Source organism: Pseudophryne corroboree (genome assembly GCF_028390025.1).
Source record: "Pseudophryne corroboree isolate aPseCor3 chromosome 3 unlocalized genomic scaffold, aPseCor3.hap2 SUPER_3_unloc_10, whole genome shotgun sequence".
NCBI classification, from domain to species: domain Eukaryota; kingdom Metazoa; phylum Chordata; class Amphibia; order Anura; family Myobatrachidae; genus Pseudophryne; species Pseudophryne corroboree.
Genome location: NW_026967494.1, coordinates 2,068,709 through 2,088,273, shown reverse-complemented (window position 1 = coordinate 2,088,273; position 19,565 = coordinate 2,068,709). Strand labels below are relative to the sequence as shown.

The following is a 19,565-nucleotide window of genomic DNA, read 5'->3' as shown; positions in this document are numbered from 1 at the left end:
TTTAAACAACCCTCCACACGCTTATCCGTCGGTTCTTTCAGAGACAAGACGGTAGTTACAGGCAGAGCTGAGGATACCACCAGCTGCGCCACCTGCGAATCCACCAGCGGGGGTGTTTCCCAATTCTTACTTAGCTCAGCAGCGAGGGGATAGCGAGCCAGCATCTTCTTGTGAGACGTGAATTTCTTTCCTGGATTTTCCCAGGATTCCTGACGTATGTCAACTAAATGGTCAGAATGAGGTAAAACTTGTTTAACGACTTTCTGACGTTTAAATCTGTCCGGTTTCTTAGGGGCCGCGTCAGGCTCTGGGTCATCAGTAATTTGAAGAATTAGCCTGATAGCCTCCAATAAGTCAGGAACATCCACCTGTGAGACAGATTCCCCATCAGAATTATCTGGATCAGTGTCTGTGGGGTCAGTATAGACGCCATCCTCATCAGACGAGGTGTCTGGGACGTGGGTGGATTGTGAGGAAGTAATGGCCCGCTTAGAGGACCCCTTGGTCTTAGGCGGGCGAGGATTACATTTCTGTTTAGTCAGTGATTGGTTCAATTGCTATAACTGAGTGGACAGGTGATCTGCCCATGGCGGATTAACCGCAGGGACCATAAGCAGTTGTACCAGCACATGAGGTCCCATAGGGGGCGCAAGTCTAGTTACCAGCGTACTTAATAACATGGAAAAAGTAGCCCAAGGTGGGTCAATTTGAACCCCCGTTGCTACGGTCCCACTGGGGGGTAAGGAACCCCCAGAATCTGAACCCTCTACTGCTATGTTTTCCTCTAACGTGTCTGCAGCGTCACCACCACGCACTGTGGGATCAGCCGCAGCACCATTGCCCTCTGTAGCTGACATATCTGAAAGCTCAATGCAAGGCAACACAGTACAATATCAGCAGCACAATACCTGACAAGAACCCCCTGTGCAGTGTATCAGCACAACCAGGGGATTCAAGAGATATATGGTGAATAAAAATAATAGAGAAAAATACACAATAAGCATATCCTGTGAACTGCATATATTAAACAATAACCCTGACGCACTTAGCCCCCTCAGGTTATAGAATATAGGGATAGCAGTAGGAGTGAGATACACAGAGTAGAGATCACACAGCAGCTATATGCACACACAGTCACATTGTACAATGCCGAAATTATAACATGCAATAAAACTGCACTGGCCTAGCAATACAAAGCAACACTAAGTATAGCTATACACTCAATAGATATAACAATGCACAGTAAAGACTGGATGTATATCACAGGGTACTTGTACTATATAACAACAACTAAATGCACTCTTTCTTAACTAAGGGTGTGTACACATTGTGAGACCCGGGCTATGCCCGTTTCTCACTATGCGACAGGGGCCGGCTCGGCACATAGTCAGTATCGCACATAATGAGTGTGCCTGCAATACTGGCTATGTGCGATTTTGGCTAAGTGTCAATTTTGACTCTCTCTTCTATACTTGCCTGCACAGTCTATCTTTTCTTTCGATGCCGACCGCGCGATCTGCACTAACTTTTCTTTTTCTTCCAATTCTGACTATATAGTCAGAATCGGAAGAAAAAAATCTCACCGTGTGTACACACCCTGACACTGTTAGCAGACATGTAGAACACTTATGTGTCCTGTAACCCTCTTACCTCCTCCCTGAGTGCGGCCATACAAACCTGGAGAGCTGCAGCGGGGTGTGTGACTGACTGAAGGAAACCGGAGTCTCCGCTGCAGGTACCCGGCAACCAGGGCGCGGGAGTGTACAGCGCCGCTGGGGGAGGTGATGGAGCGGCAGCAGCAGATATCTCACTGACATCTAACACTCAGTGTTCCTGCTGCAGCCGTTGAAGTCTTCATTTTTCACTTGAAAAAGCTCTTCTGAGGGAGGGAGCACCCCAGCACTGCATGGCACCAACTACAAAACTGAGCTCCTGTGCACAGAGACGGGGTTATAGAGGAGGCGGCGCTATGCATTCTGGGAACAGCCACAGCTTTTAGCCTGTTGGTGCCTTGGATCAAGATCCTACTCTACACCTCGAAGTTATTCCCTGTGGAACCCAGTGTACCCCGCAGCAGAAAAAAAAACCATCACTATAATGACATTTGCATAGTCTAATTAAACTGAGGTGAAACAGTATAATATCAGTGTATAAGACACACAGCTCCTCTACAGATCATATAGTGACAGTCACTTTGGTTTATTGGGGAGACCCTATAGCCCACCTACCTGATCCTCCTGTGGGATCCTGTGATTCTCCTCTGTACAGTCCTGGGAATACAGAGGACGGGGACATCTCTCTGGGGTATCTCTGTTACTGGGCCCATCTGTAGGAGACACACAGTGACTGACTACAGTGTATATATGTGATTATCAGATGATGTGTGTATATATAGGGGCCCCCATACCTGCTCTCCCCTGTACAATACATGACAGTCTCCTCTTACCCAGTGATGTGAGGGGCCGGTGATTCTCCATCATCACGTCCTTGTACAGACCCCTGTGTTCCTCTATATACTCCCCCTCCTGCATGGAGACATAGACAGTGACATCCTGACACCTTATAGGAACCTGACAAACACAGTGATACAGTCATCACCCAGACACGTCCCCCGGTGTTACTGTATAATGTCCCATTCCCAGCAGTCACCTCTCCAGTCATCACCCAGACACATCCCCCGGTGTTACTGTATAATGTACCATTCCCAGCAGTCACCTCTCCAGTCATCACCCAGACACATCCCCCGGTGTCACTGTATAATGTCTTATTCCCAGCAGTCACCTCTCCAGTCACCACCCAGACACATCCCCTGGTGTTACTGTATAATGTCCCATTCCCAGCAGTCACCTCTCCAGTCATCACCCGGACACGTCCCCTGGTGTTACTGTATAATGCCCCATTCCCAGCAGTCACCTCTCCAGTCACCACCCAGACACATCCCCTGGTGTTACTGTATAATGCCCCATTCCCAGCAGTCACCTCTCCAGTCATCACCCAGACACATCCCCCGATGTTACTGTATAATGTCCCATTCCCAGCAGTCACCTCTCCAGTAATCACCCAGACACGTCCCCTGGTGTTACTGTATAATGTCCCATTCCCAGCAGTCACCTCTCCAGTCATCACCCAGACATCCCCTGGTGTTACTATATAATGCCCCATTCCCAGCAGTCACCTCTCCAGTCATCACCCAGACACGTCCCCTGGTGTTACTGTATAATGCCCCATTCCCAGCAGTCACCTCTCCAGTCATCACCCAGACACATCCCCTGGTGTACTGTATAATGCCCCATTCCCAGCAGTCACCTCTCCAGTCATCACCCAGACACGTATCCTGGTGTTACTGTATAATGTCCAATACCCAGCAGTCACCTCTCCAGTCATCACCCAGACACGTCCCCTGGTATTACTGTATAATGCCCCATTCCCAGCAGTCACCTCTCCAGTCATCACCCAGACACATCCCCTGGTGTTACTGTATAATACCCCATTCCCAGCAGTCACCTGTCCAGTCATCATACGGACACATCCCCTGGTGTTACTGTATAATGCCCCATTCCCAGCAGTCACCTCTCCAGTTATCATCCAGACACATCCCCCGGTGTTACTGTATAATGTCCCATTCCCAGCAGTCCCCTCTCCAGTCATCACCCAGACACGTCCCCCGGTGTCACTGTATAATGTCCCATTCCCAGCAGTCACCTCTCCAGTCATCACCCAGACACATCCCCTGGTGTTACTGAATAATGTCCCATTCCCAGCAGTCACCTCTCCAGTCATCACCCATACACTTCCCCTGGTGTTACTGTATAATGCCCCATTCCCAGCAGTCACCTCTCCAGTCATCACCCAGACACGTCACCTGGTGTTACTGTATAATGTCCCATTCCCAGCAGTCAGCTCTCCAGTCATCACCCAGACACGTCCTCTGGTATTACTGTATAATGCCCCATTCCCAGCAGTCACCTCTCCAGTAATCACCCAGACACGTCCCCTGGTGTTACTGTATAATGTCCCATTCCCAGCAATCACCTCTCCAGTCATCACCCAGACATCCCCTGGTATTACTGTATAATGCCCCATTCCCAGCAGTCACCTCTCCAGTCATCACCCAGACACATCCCCTGGTGTTACTGTATAATACCCCATTCCCAGCAGTCACCTGTCCAGTCATCATACGGACACATCCCCTGGTGTTACTGTATAATGCCCCATTCCCAGCAGTCACCTCTCCAGTTATCACCCAGACACATCCCCCCGGTGTTACTGTATAATGTCCCATTCCCAGCAGTCACCTCTCCAGTCATCACCCAGACATCCCCTGGTGTACTGTATAATGCCCCATTCCCAGCAGTCACCTCTCCAGTCATCACCCAGACACATCCCCTGGTGTACTGTATAATGCCCCATTCCCAGCAGTCACCACCCAGACACGTATCCTGGTGTTACTGTATAATGTCCAATACCCAGCAGTCACCTCTCCAGTTATCACCCAGACACATCCCCGGTGTTACTGTATAATGTCCCATTCCCAGCAGTCCCCTCTCCAGTCATCACCCAGACACGTCCCCCGGTGTTACTGTATAATGTCCCATTCCCAGCAGTCAGCTCTCCAGTCATCACCCAGACACGTCCTCTGGTATTACTGTATAATGCCCCATTCCCAGCAGTCACCTCTCCAGTCATCACCCAGACACATCCCCTGGTGTTACTGTATAATACCCCATTCCCAGCAGTCACCTGTCCAGTCATCACACGGACACATCCCCTGGTGTTACTGTATAATGCCCCATTCCCAGCAGTCACCTCTCCAGTCATCAATAAGACACGTCCCCCGGTGTTACTGTATAATGTCCCATTCCCAGCAGTCACCTCTCCAGTCATCAATAAGACACGTCCCCCGGTGTTACTGTATAATGTCCCATTCCCAGCAGTCACCTCTCCAGTCATCACCCAGACACGTCCCCCGGTGTTACTGTATAATGTCCCATTCCCGGCAGTCACCTCTCCAGTCATCACCCAGACACGTCCCCCGGTGTTACTGTATAATGTCCCATTCCCGGCAGTCACCTCTCCAGTCATCACCCAGACACGTCCCCCGGTGTTACTGTATAATGTCTTATTCCCAGCAGCCACCTCTCCAGTCATCACACAGACACGTCCCCCGGTGTTACTGTACGATGTCCCATTCCCAGCAGTCACCTCTCCAGTCATCACCCGGACACATCCCCTGGTGTTACTGTATAATGTCCCATTCCCAGCAGTCACAGTGACATCAGTTATAGCTATAGTAATAATACAGGGACATGACTGGGGAGGTGAGGAGATCTGGGAGCATCACAGTGACATCACTTATATCTTTGGTAATTACACACACAGAAAAGGATATGCCCCTCTTACCCCAGCAGGTGACAAACAGGAAGGCAGGGGGCAGCAGGGGAGCGGGGTATGGGAGGCAGGGGGCAGCAGGGGAGGGGGGTATCGGAGGCCGGGGCAGCAGGAGAGGGTGGTACGGGAGGCAGGGGGCAGTAGGAGAGGGTGGTATGGGAGGAAGGGGGCAGCAGGGGAGAGAGGGCAGCAGGGGAGAGGGGTATGGCAGGCAGGGAGCAGCAGGGCAGGGGGTATAGGGGGCAGCAGGGGAGGGAGGTATGGGAGGCAGGGGGCAGCAGGAGAGGGGCGTATGGGAGGCAGGGGGCAGCAGGGTATGGGAGGCAGGGGGGCAGCAGGACAGGGGCTATGGGAAGCAGCAGGAGGGGGGTATGGGAGGCAGGAGAGGGGGGTATGAGAGGCAGAGAGCAGCAGGGCAGGGGGGTATGGGAGGCAGGGAGCAGCAGGGGAGGGGGGTATGGGAGGCAGGAGGCAGCAGGGGAGGGGGTATGGGAGGAGGGGGCAGCAGGGGAGCGGGGTATGGGAGGCAGGCAGGGGGCAGCAGGGGAGGGGGGTATGGGAGGCAGGGGGCAGCAGGGGAGGGGGGTATGGGAGGCAGGCAGGGGGCAGCCGGGGAGGGGAGTATGGGAGGCAGGGGGCCGCAGGGAAGGGGGGGGTATGGGAGGCAGCAAGAGAGGGGGGTATGGTAGGAAGGCAGGGGGTAAAGGAGAGAGGCAGGGGGCCGCAGGGTATAGGGGGCAGCAGGTGAGGGGGTATGGCAGGCAGGGAGCAGCAGGGCAGGGGGTATAGGGGGCAGCAGAGGGAGGGGGGTATGGGAGGCTGCGGCAACAGGGGAGGCAGGGAGCAGCAGGGCAGGGGGGTATGGGAGGCCGGAGCAGCAGGGGAGGGGGGTATGGGAGGCAGGGAGTATCAGGGTAGGGGGGTCTAGGATGCAGGGGGCAGCAGGGGAGGTGGGGTATGGGAGGCAAGGGGCAGCAGGGGAGGGGGTATGGGAGGCAAGGGGCAGCAGGGCAGGGGGGTATGGGAGGCAGGGGGCAGCAGGGCAGGGGGGTATGGGAGGTAGGGGGCAGCAGGGCAGGGGGGTATGGGAGGCAGGGGGAAGCAGGGGAGGGGGGTATTGGATGGAGGGAGCAGCAGGGCAGGGGGGTATGGGAGGCAGGCAGGGGAGGGGGTATGGGAGGCAGTGGAGGGGGGTATATGAGGCAGGGGGCAGCAGGGGAGGGGGATATGGGAGGCAGGGGGCAGCAGAGGAGGGGGGTATGGGAGGCAGGGGGCAGCAGGGGAGGGGGGTATGGGAGGCAGGGGGCAGCAGGGGAGGGGGGTATGGGGGGCAGGGGGTAGCAGGGGAGGGGGGAATGGGAGGCAGGGGGCAGCAGGAGAGGGGGGTATGGGAGGCAGGGGGCAGCAGGGGAGGGGGGTATGGGAGGCAGGGGGCAGCAGGAGAGGGGGGTATGGGAGGCAGGGGGCAGCAGGGCAGGGGGGTATGGGAGGCAGGGGGAAGCAGGGGAGGGGGGTATTGGATGGAGGGAGCAGCAGGGCAGGGGGGTATGGGAGGCAGGCAGGGGAGGGGGTATGGGAAGCAGAGGAGGGGGGTATGGGAGGCAGGGGGCAGCAGGGGAGGGGGTTATGGGGGGCAGGGGAGGGGGGTATGGGAGGCAGGGGGCAGCAGGAGAGGGGGGTATGGGAGGCAGGGGGCAGCAGGGGAGGGGGGTATGGGGGGCAGGGGGTAGCAGGGGAGGGGGGTATGGGAGGCAGGGGGCAGCAGGAGAGGGGGGTATGGGAGGCAGGGGGCAGCAGGGGAGGGGGGTATGGGGGGCAGGGGGAGGAGACAGGAGAGGGGGGTATGGGGGGCAGGGGGCAGCAGGGGAGGGGGGTATGGGGGGCAGGGGGCAGCAGGGGAGGGGGGTATGGGAGGCAGGGGGCAGCAGGAGAGGGGGGTATGGGAGGCAGGGGGCAGCAGGGGAGGGGGGTATGGGGGGCAGGGGGAGGAGACAGGAGAGGGGGGGGGAGATGTTACCAGGGACAGTATTTCGGGGTCAGCGTCTAATTCATCGCATGGGATCAGCCACCAGCCCCGCCCACTCTCTCATAGGCTGCAGCAACCCGTCACTCAGCCAGCCCCGCCCCTGCCTCTAGCTATTGGTCGCAGGGTCCAATCACTCAGTCACCTTTCTCCCGCCCATTGCTCGCAGCCCCGCCCACTCTCCCTCCCATTCACGTCACGATGAGTGACGGGACTTTCCGACCAATGTCGTGTAGAGTGGGCGGGGTTGGATGATGAGTGACGGGACGCTGCGCCTTATGACCGGGAGGGTGGGCGGGACTGCTCCTGGTTGCTTAGTGACTGCGGCTGTCCCTACCCATAATCCTATGCGCTATGCAAACGGTGGCCCGGAAACAGTGCCCCGCCCCTTCCTGTACACAGAGCTCCGCCCCCGGTCTCCTACAGGTAATGGCCGCCGCCCCCTCTGCTGCCGGGCAGGGTGTATGTGCTGCAGTGTGTGGTGCATGGAGAGTATATTACCCGTGTCATACACACACAGCGCTGCTCACACTCATCTCACTGCTCATACAGGGTGTTACACATAGGGGGCGCTATACACACATAGGGGGCGCTATATACACATAGGGGGTGCTATACTCACATAGGGAGCGCTATACACACAGGGGGGCGGTATACACACATGGGGGGCGGTATACACACAGGGGGGCGGTATACACACATGGGGGGCGTTATAGACACATAGGGGGGCGCTATACACACATAGGGGCGCTATATACACATAGGGGGTGCTATACACACATAGGGGGCACTATACTCACATAGGGGGCACTATATACACATAGGGGACGGTATACACACATAGGGGGCGCTATACACACATAGGGGACGGTATACACACATAGGGGGTCGCTATATACACATAGGGGGCGGTATACACACATAGGGGCACTATACACACATAGGGGGTGCTGTACACACATAGGGGGTGCTATACACACATAGGGGGCGCTATATATACATAGGGGGTGCTATACACACATAGGGGATGGTATACACACATGGGGGGTCGCTATATACACATAGGAGGCGCTATACACACATGGGGGGCGGTGTACACACATAGGGGCACTATACACACATGGGGGGCGGTATACACACATAGGGGCGGTATACACACATGGGGGCGCTATACACACATGGGGGCGCTATACTCACATAGGGGCACTATACACACATGGGGGGCGGTATACACACATGGGGGGCGGTATACACACATAGGGGGCACTATACACACATAGGGGGCGCTATATACACATAGGGGGCGCTATATACACATAGGGGGCGCTATATACACATAGGGGGCGCTATACACACATAGGGGACACTATACACACATAGGGGACGTTATACACACATAGGGGGTCGCTATATACACATAGGGGGCACTATACACACATAGGGAGCGCTATACACACATAGGGGGCGCTATACACACATAGGGGGCGCTATACACACATAGGGGGTGCTGTACACACATAGGGGCGGTATACACACATAGGGGGTGCTATACACACATAGGGGGCGCTATATACACATAGGGGGCGCTATACACACATAGGGAGCGCTATACACACATGGGGGGCGCTATACACACATGGGGGGCGCTATACACACATGGGGGGCGGTATACACACATGGGGCGCTATACACACATGGGGGCGGTATACACACATGGGGGGCGCTATACACACATGGGGGGTGGTATACACACATGGGGGGCGCTATACACACATGGGGGGCGGTATACACACATAGGGGGCGCTATACACACATTAGGGGGCGCTATACACACATGGGGGGCGCTATACACACATTAGGGGGCGCTATACACACATGGGGGGCGCTATACACACATGGGGGGCGCTATACAGACATAGGGGGCGCTATACACACACAGGGGCACTATACACACATAGGGGGTGCTGTACACACATGGGCGGTATACACACATAGGGTGCGCTATACACACATGGGGGGGCGGTATACACACATAGGGGGCGGTATACACACATAGGGGGCGGTATACACACATAGGGGACGGTATACACACATAGGGGGCGGTATACACACATGGGGGGCGCTATACACACATAGGGGGCGGTATACACACATAGGGGACGGTATACACACATAGGGGACGGTATACACACATAGGGGACGGTATACACACATAGGGGGCGCTATACACACATAGGGGGCGCTATATACACATGGGGGCGGTATACACACATAGGGGCACTATACACATAGGGGGCGCTATATACACATAGGGGGTGCTATACACACATAAGGGACGGTATACACACATAGGGAGCGCTATACACACAGGGGGCGGTATATACACATAGGGGGCACTATACACACATAGGGAGCGCTATACACACATAGGGGGCGCTATACACACATAGGGGGCGCTATACACACATAGGGGGCGGTATACACACATAGGGGGGCGCTATACACACATAGGGGGCGGTATATACACATGGGTGCGCTATATACACATAGGGGGCGCTATATACACATAGGGGGCGCTATACACACATGGGGGGCGGTATACACACATAGGGGCACTATACACACATAGGGGGTGCTGTACACACATAGGGGCGGTATACACACATAGGGGCACTATACACACATAGGGAGCGCTATACACACATAGGGGGCGCTATACACACATAGGGGGGCGGTATACACTCATAAGGGGCGCTATACACACATAGGGGGGCGCTATATACACATAAGGGGTGCTATACACACATAGGGGACGGTATACACACATAGGGAGCGCTATACACACATGGGGGGCGGTATACACACATGGGGGGCGCTATACACACATGGGGGCGCTATACACACATGGGGGGCGCTATACACACATGGGGGCGCTATACACACATGGCGGGCGCTATACACACATGGGGGGCGCTATACACACATGGGGGGCGCTATACACACATGGGGGGCGGTATACACACATGGGGGGCGGTATACACACATGGGGGGCGGTATACACACATAGGGGGTGCTGTTCACAGAAGGGCGGTATACACACATAGGAGGCGCTATACACACATGGGGGGTGCTGTACACACATGGGGGGCGGTATACACACATAGGGGGCGCTATACACACATAGGGGCACCATACACACATAGGGGGCGCTATACACACATGGGGGGGCGGTATACACATGGGGGGGCGGTATACACATGGGGGGGAGGTATACACACATGGCGGGGCGGTATACACACATAGGGGGCGCTATACACACATGGGGGGCGGTATACACACATAGGGGGCGCTATACACACATAGGGGCACCATACACACATAGGGGGCGCTATACACACATGGGGGGGCGGTATACACATGGGGGGGAGGTATACACACATGGCGGGGCGGTATACACACATAGGGGGCGCTATACACACATAGGGGGCGGTATACACACATAGGGGGGCGGTATACACACATAGGGGGCGCTATACACACATAGGGGGTGCTGTACACACATAGGGGGGCGGTATACACACTTAGGGGCACTATACACACATGTGGGGCGCTATACACACATGGGGGGCGCTATACACACATGGGGAGCGCTATACACACATGGGGGGCGGTATACACACATAGGGGGGCGGTATACACTCATAGGGGGTGCTATACACACATAGGGGGGCGGTATACACACATAGGGGGCGCTATACACACATAGGGAGCGGTATATACACATAGGGGGCACTATACACACATAGGGAGCGCTGTGCACACATAGGGGGCACTATACACACATAGGGGGCGCTATACACACATAGGGGGCGCTATACACACATAGGGGGCGCTATACACACATAGGGGGCGCTATACACACATAGAGGTGCAGTATATACACATAGGGGGTGCTATACACACAGGGGGGCGGTATACACACATGGGGGGCGGTATACACACATGGGGGGCGGTATACACACATGGGGGGCGCTATACACACATAGGGGCATTATACACATAGGGGGCGCTATATACACATAGGGGGACGCTATATACACATAGGGGGCACTATACTCACATAGGGAGCGCTATACACACATAGGGGGCGCTATACACACAGGGGGGCGGTATACACACATGGGGGTGGTATACACACATGGGGACGGTATACACACATGGGGGGCAGTATACACACATGGGGGGCGCTATACACACATAGGGGGCGCTATATACACATAGGGGGGCGCTATATACACATAGGGGGCACTATACACACAGGGGACGGTATACACACATAGGGGGTCGCTATATACACATAGGGGGCGGTATACACACATAGGGGGCGCTATACACACATAGGGGGCGCTATACACACATAGGGGGCGCTATATATACATAGGGGGTGCTATACACACATAGGGGATGGTATACACACATAGGGAGCGCTATACACACATGGGGGGCGGTATACACACATAGGGGGTGCTATACACACATGGGGGGCGGTATACACACATGGGGGGCGGTATACACACATAGGGGGCGCTATGCACACATAGGGGCACTATACACACATAGGGGGCGCTATATACACATAGGGGAGCTATATACACATAGGGGGCACTATACACACATAGGGGACACTATACACACATAGGGGACGGTATACACACATAGGGGGTCGCTATATACACATAGGGGGCGCTATATACACATGGGGGGCGGTATACACACATAGGGGCACTGTACACACATAGGGGCGGTATACACACATAGGGGACGCTATATACACATAGGGGGGCGCTATATACACATAGGGGGCGCTATATACACATGGGGGGCGCTATACACACATGGGGAGTGCTATACACACATGGGGGGCGGTATACACACATAGGTGCACTATACACACATGGGGGGTGCTGTACACACATGGGGGGCGGTATACACACATGGGGGGTGCTATACACACATGGGGGGCGCTATACACACATGGGGGGCGCTATACACACATGGGGGGCGCTATACACACATGGGGGGCGCTATACACACATGGGGGGCGCTATACACACATAGGGGGCGCTGTACACACATAGGGGCACTATACACACATGGGGGGCGCTATACACACATGGGGGGCGCTATACACACATGGGGGGCGCTATACACACATGGGGGGCGCTATACACACATAGGGGCGGTATACACATAGGGGGGCGCTATACACACATAGGGGGCGCTATATACACATTGGGGGTGCTATACACACATAGGGGACGGTATACACACATAGGGAGCGCTATACACACATGGGGGCGGTATACACACATAGGGGGGCGCTATACACACATAGGGGGCGGTATATACACATAGGGGGCACTATACACACATAGGGAGCGCTATACACACATAGGGGGCGCTATACACACATAGGGTGCGCTATACACACATAGGGGGGCGGTATACACACATAGGGGGCGCTATACACACATAGGGGGGCGCTATACACACATAGGGGGCGCTATATACACATAGGGGGCGCTATACGCACATAGGGGGCGCTATACACACATAGGGGACGGTATACACACATAGGGGCGCTATACACACATAGGGGGGCGCTATACACACCTGGGGGGCGGTATACACACATAGGGGCACTATACACACATAGGGGGTGCTATACACACATAGGGGGGCGGTATACACACATAGGGGGTGCTATACACACATAGGGGGGCGCTATACACACATAGGGGGGCGCTATATACACATAGGGGGCGCTATACACACATAGGGGGCGCTATACACACATAGGGGACGGTATACACACATAGGGGCGCTATACACACATAGGGGGTGCTGTACACACATAGGGGCGGTATACACACATAGGGGGCGCTATACACACATAAGGGGCGCTATACACACATAGGGGGGCGCTATATACACATAAGGGGTGCTATACACACATAGGGGACGGTATACACACATAGGGAGCGCTATACACACATGGGGGGCGGTATACACACATGGGGGGCGCTATACACACATGGGGGGCGCTATACACACATGGGGGGTGCTATACACACATGGGGGGTGCTATACACACATGGGGGGTGCTATACACACATGGGGGGCGCTATACACACATGGGGGGCGCTATACACACATGGGGGGCGCTATACACACATGGGGGGCGGTATACACACATGGGGGGCGGTATACACACATAGGGGGCGCTATACACACATAGGGGCACTATACACACATAGGGGGTGCTGTTCACACAAGGGCGGTATACACACATAGGGGGCGCTATACACACATGGGGGGTGCTGTACACACATGGGGGGCAGTATACACACATAGGGGGCGCTATACACACATAGGGGCACCATACACACATAGGGGGCGCTATACACACATGGGGGGGCGGTATACACACATGGGGGGCGGTATACACACATGGGGGGACGGTATACACACATAGGGGGCGGTATACACACATAGGGGGCGGTATACACACATAGGGGGCGGTATACACACATAGGGGTGCGGTATACACACATAGGGGGCGCTATACACACATAGGGGGCGCTGTACACACATAGGGGGCGGTATACACACATAGGCGGCGCTATACACACATAGGGGGTGGTATACACACATGGGGGGGCGGTATACACACATAGGGGGTGCTATACATACAGGGGGGCGCTATACACACATAGGGGGCGCTATACACACATAGGGGGCGCTATACACACATAGGGGGCGCTATACACACATAGGGGGTGCTGTACACACATAGGGGGCGGTATACACACATAGGCGGCGCTATACACACATAGGCGGCGCTATACACACATAGGGGGTGGTATACACACATGGGGGGCGGTATACACACATAGGGGGTTCTATACATACGGGGGGGCGCTATACACACATAGGGGGCGGTATACACACATAGGGGGCGGGTATACACACATAGGGGGCGGGTATACACACGTAGGGGGCGGGTATACACACATAGGGGGCGGTATACACACATAGGGGGCGCTATACACACATAGGGGGTGCTGTACACACATAGGGGGCGGTATACACACATAGGCGGCGCTATACACACATAGGGGGTGGTATACACACATGGGGGGGCGGTATACACACATAGGGGGTGCTATACATACAGGGGGGCGGTATACACACATAGGGGGTGAATAGGGTTGCCCCTTCGTGTCTCCTGTCCCTTCCCAGTTGCCCCCTACCTGCCTCCCATATCCCCCTCCCCTGCCTGTCCCCTTCTATCCCCCTCACCTGATGTGACGACACCGCAACCCTGGCACTCCACATGCATTCCTACTGTCCACTTTCCGTCAAGAACCTCATCTCCTCCCAGTCCTCAAACCCTGGCACCCCTTTTCCACTGTCAACTCGCTCCTCTGCCCCCCCGCCGCCTCATCTCCCCCCCCTCCCCGCCCCCTCACTCTCTGCTCTTGACTTTGCCACCTACTTCCCATGCAAAATTGGCTCCCTATGGCAGGATATCACATCCCACCAGACCCTGAGCAATGCCCTCCTCCATTTCCTGACCCCCCCCCTCCCCTTACCTCCTACCAACTCTGACATCTCCCTTCTTTGTATCTAGTGTGGAAGTCATGGCCCTCAGCCGTTCCTCACCCTCTCCACCTCCCCATTTGACCCTATCACCTCCTCCGCTACCTCTCTTCTTCTGCCTGTTCCCATCTTGCCCATCTCATTCTCTCCCTCTCATCAGACACTGTCCCCTCGGCCTTCCATCATGCTCTTATCTCCCCTATTCTTATACACCCCTCCCTTCATCCAACCAACCACTCTCTCCAACTACCGACCATCTCTCTCCTCCTAACTCCTGTCTTTCCTCACACTCACTGCTAGACCCATTCCAGCCTGGCTTCCGTCCTCTCCACTCCACTGATACTGGCCTCGCTGAAGTCTACAAAGACCTCCATGCTGCCAGATCCAATGGTCTCTACTCTCTGCTTATTCTCCTTCACCTCTCTGCTGCATTGGACACTGTGGACCACCCTCTTCTTTAACTACTTTTCTCTAGCATCCATAAGGGATATTGTAGACAGAATTAGAACCATGGGGTATAGACGGGTCCAAAGGAGCACGTGCACTTTAAACATTCTACCACTGGGTGTGCTGGCTCCTCCCCTCTATGCCCCTCCTACAGCTCAGTTTAGATAAAGTGCCCTCAGGAGAGGATGCCCACTCTACATCTCCAGAGTTTTCCTTCATTTTTATTTCTAACTTTTAATGATTTCGGTATGCTGTTTGGGCAACAGTATACCTGCACTATGGGAGATTTTTTTTTGGGGGGGGGATGGTCACCGGCCTCCTGAGGTGAGAGCCGCTTCCCATTGCATGACCACCGTCCTGAGGGGCTGTTTGTTCAGCGGGGCATGGCGCCTTGTCTGTCGCAGCCGCAGCATTGCGCACACCCCTGACACTGCCTGAAGGTGATCTTCAGTGGTGAGTACCAACCGGGGGGACCCGCTAGGGGGGGTCCCCCGGACAAATGTGCTGCTGAACCTCCTGGGGGGGACCCGCTATAGCCCCTGCGTGAGACTGGCTAAACACAGGTGAACCAAGCATTTATGTGAGGTTGTACATAGATAAGGAGACATGGCCAGTATAAATATACAGCAGTAGCTCCGGCACCATGGCAGGGGGCGGAGCTACATTAGAGCGGGCTCAGCGGCATATTGGCGTCTTCCTCTGCATGAGCTGCAGCAGCCTCCACAGCTCCTCCAGAACTGCCCCTGTATACACTGGTACCGGGTATAAGGGGGAGAGCCGCTATCATTGTGCACAATAATCCCCTGTGGGGTTTTATAAAGAATCTCACTGTGGTTACACAGATGTAACAACCGCTGACAGCCTCACTGGGGCCGGTCACCATTGGGTGCGCTGGCGTCCTCTCTTCTCTGTCTCCTCTCACATGCAATAGGGCAGGCTTGTCATATATCATATCAGGCTGTATTGTGTGTGTGTATATTGTACTGTTTTCTACTACACTATGGTAAAACAGAAGTCATGCAGTGTGTGTAATGCCAGGTTCTCTCCTAGCACATCCAGCTCAGTATCATGTGAGCAGTGTAGTCAGTCATCTCATGCTGATACTAATGTGGGGGAGAATGCGGAGCCCCCCTGGTTGGGGGCTATAAAAACTATAATGTCTGATATGTCATCTCAGCTCACTGCAACTGCAAACAAGACACAAGAACTGCAACAAGCAGTGGCTAGCCTTACTGCTAAGCGTCCCTGCCTGCTTCACAGAAACCTGCTCTACCTGCACTCCTATCAGATACTGGTGATGATGTACAGGATGATGGGGATCCCACCCCAATCCAGGGTATTGAACCCCTCGTATTGGCTATTAGGGAGGTGTTAAAGCTCCTCCTGGGGGATGCAAGTACTCAGCAGTCATTTTTCCTCCCTCAAAAGGAACCAAAAGTCACATTCCCTGATTCCACGGAATTGGATGACTTATTTAAACTAGCCTGGAAGAATCCAGATAAAAAATATCATGGTGACGAAAAGGTTTCTGAATACCTTCCCCTTTGCCCCTGAAGGCAGAAAATTCTGGGAAGAATCCCCAGCCGTAGACGTCTCAGTGTCTCGCCTTTCTAAAAAGGCGGTGCTCCCTGCTTCGGGCTCCCTTACGGTGAAGGACCCGGCGGATAGGAAAATAGAGACCACTCTAAAATCTATTTTCTCCTACGTCCTAGAGGATGCTGGGGATGCTTCAAGAACCATGGGGTATAGACGGCATCCGCAGGAGACATGGGCACACTACAAGACTTTGAATGGGTGTGAACTGGCTCCTCCCTCTATGCCCCTGCTCCACACTCCAGTTAGAGTCTGTGCCCGGTGAGACTGGTCACACACTGAGGAGCTCTCCTGAGTTTCTCTGAAAATACTTTTTGTTAGGTTTATTATTTTCAGGGAGATTTGTTGGCTACAGGCTCCCTGCATCGTGGGAGTGAGGGGAGAGAAGCAGACCTACTTCTTAAGAGTTCAAGGGCTCTGCGTCTTAGGCTACTGGACACCATTAGCTCCAGGGGGTTCGATCACTATGGTACACCTAGCTGCTTTTTCCCGGAGCCGCGCCGTCACCCCCCTCACAAAGCCAGAAGATAGAAGCCGGGTGAGTATGAGAAAATCAGAAGACTTCAGTGACGGCAGAAGAGGTGCCGCGCTGCGCACCATGCTCCCACACATATCACAGCACTGCAGGGTGCGGGGCGCAGGGAGGGGCGCCCTGGGCAGCATGAGCACCTCAAATCAGACTGCCTTGAGTTATAACAGTGCCCCAGGCACTAGATAAGGGTCCCCCGCCAGTATAAACATATTTTTAAGCGGGACTGAAGCGCGATATGTAGTGGGCGGGGCTTAGCCCACATACCTGTGACCAGCGCCATTTTCTCTCCTCAGAAGCTGCAGAGACGCTGGCCCTGTCCTCCACACGGCTGTACAAGTAACGGTGCAAAACGGGGGGGGGGGGGCACAAATAATTTGTTGCTGATTTGTATATATATAAAGCGCTGACAGATCTGGGCAGTCATTTCACTGGCCTCAGTACCGGGATAGGCGCTGGGTGTGAGCTGGCAGAACGCTCTCTGTGTCTCTCTTACAGGCTTTATTGTGGGTCTGTCTCCTATAGCCCCAGTGTAGTTGTGGGTGTCGGTACGTGGGTGTCGACATGTCTGAGGCTGAATGCTTTTCCCAGGAGGAGGCTGGAGTGGGGACATAAAATACTGTGAGAGTGACCGTGACTGCACCGCCGACGGATGATTGGATGAATATATGGAGAGTGTTTTAAACGCAAACGTGACTAAAGGGCCCTACACACTAAAAGATTATCTGTCCAATCTGGCTGATTGGACAGAAAATCTGGCAATGTATGGGAGCAAATGGCAATTCACTATTTGCTCTCAAACATTGGAAAACAGACAAAATGGACTTTAAGACAAATTGGTTAAGTTTGTTTCATTAAACCAATTTATCTGAACTGTTTTTGTCCATTTTCTTGATTTTGGTAGCAAATTGTTGATTGTCATTTGCTCCCAGCCATTGCCAGATTTTCTTTCCAATCAGCCAGATTGGACAGATAATCTTTAAGTGTGTAGGGCCTTTAAGTTGTCTAAGAGATTTGATAAATCTGAGTCTAAGAACCAGACATGGAGGAAATCCATGGAAGATGCTTTGTCACAGGCCCAGACCCCTTCGGGGTCACAGAAACGTGCAGTTACCCAGATAGCAGAGACATATACCGACACAGACTCTGATTCCAGTGTCGACTATAGTGATGCCAGATTACATCCAAAGCTGGCTAAAAGCATAGAGTACATGATTGATAAAAGAAGTATTACATATCACTGAGGACCCAGCTGTTCCTGATACTAGGGTCTGTATGTATAAAGGAAAGAAACCTGAGGTAACGTTTCCTCCCTCTCATGAACTGAACGTGCTTTTTGAAAAGGCTTGGGAAAATCCTGACAAAAAGATACAGGTTCCCAAAAGAATTCCAGTGACATATCCGTTCCCCTCTGGGGACAGAGAAAGGTGGGAGTCAATCCCCACGGTAGACAAAGCTTTATCGAGTGTATCCAAAAAGGTGGCGCTTCCGTCCCCTGACACGGCAGCCCTAAAGGATCCTGCGGATCTTAAGCAGGAAAATACCCTGAAATCCATTTATGTCAGTACAGGGTCACTGCTCAGGCCTGCCGTTGCTGTGGCATGGGTGAGTAGCGCTATTGAAAGGTGGGCAGATAACTTGTCATCTGAGGTAGATTCCCTAGACAGGGATAGCATGCTTTTGACTTTGGGTCACATCAGGGATGCTGCAGCGTATTTAAAGGAAGCTGTGAGGGATATTGGCCTTTTGGGATCAAGGGCCAATGCCATGGCAGTCTCAGCTAGGAGAGCGTTGTGGATTCATCAATGGAATGCTGATGCTGACTCTAAGAAGGTGATAGAGTCTCTACCATTTAACGGTAGGGTCTTGTTTGGCGACGGCCTCACTGACCTAGTATCTACGGCTACCGCGGGTAAGTCATCG

General features: G+C 54.1%; 1 protein-coding gene across 1 annotated transcript in view; it reads right to left on the bottom strand.

The window, feature by feature from the left end:
* The window catches only part of LOC134983220 (gastrula zinc finger protein XlCGF57.1-like), a 37,426-nt gene extending 35,105 nt beyond the window's left edge, over window positions 1–2,321 (bottom strand). The window contains exon 1 of the mRNA XM_063948958.1: window positions 2,229–2,321. The gene's annotated coding sequence lies outside the window, so the exon portion shown is untranslated. The remainder of the gene's footprint in view (window positions 1–2,228) is intronic.
* Window positions 2,322–19,565: the final 17,244 nt, after the last annotated feature.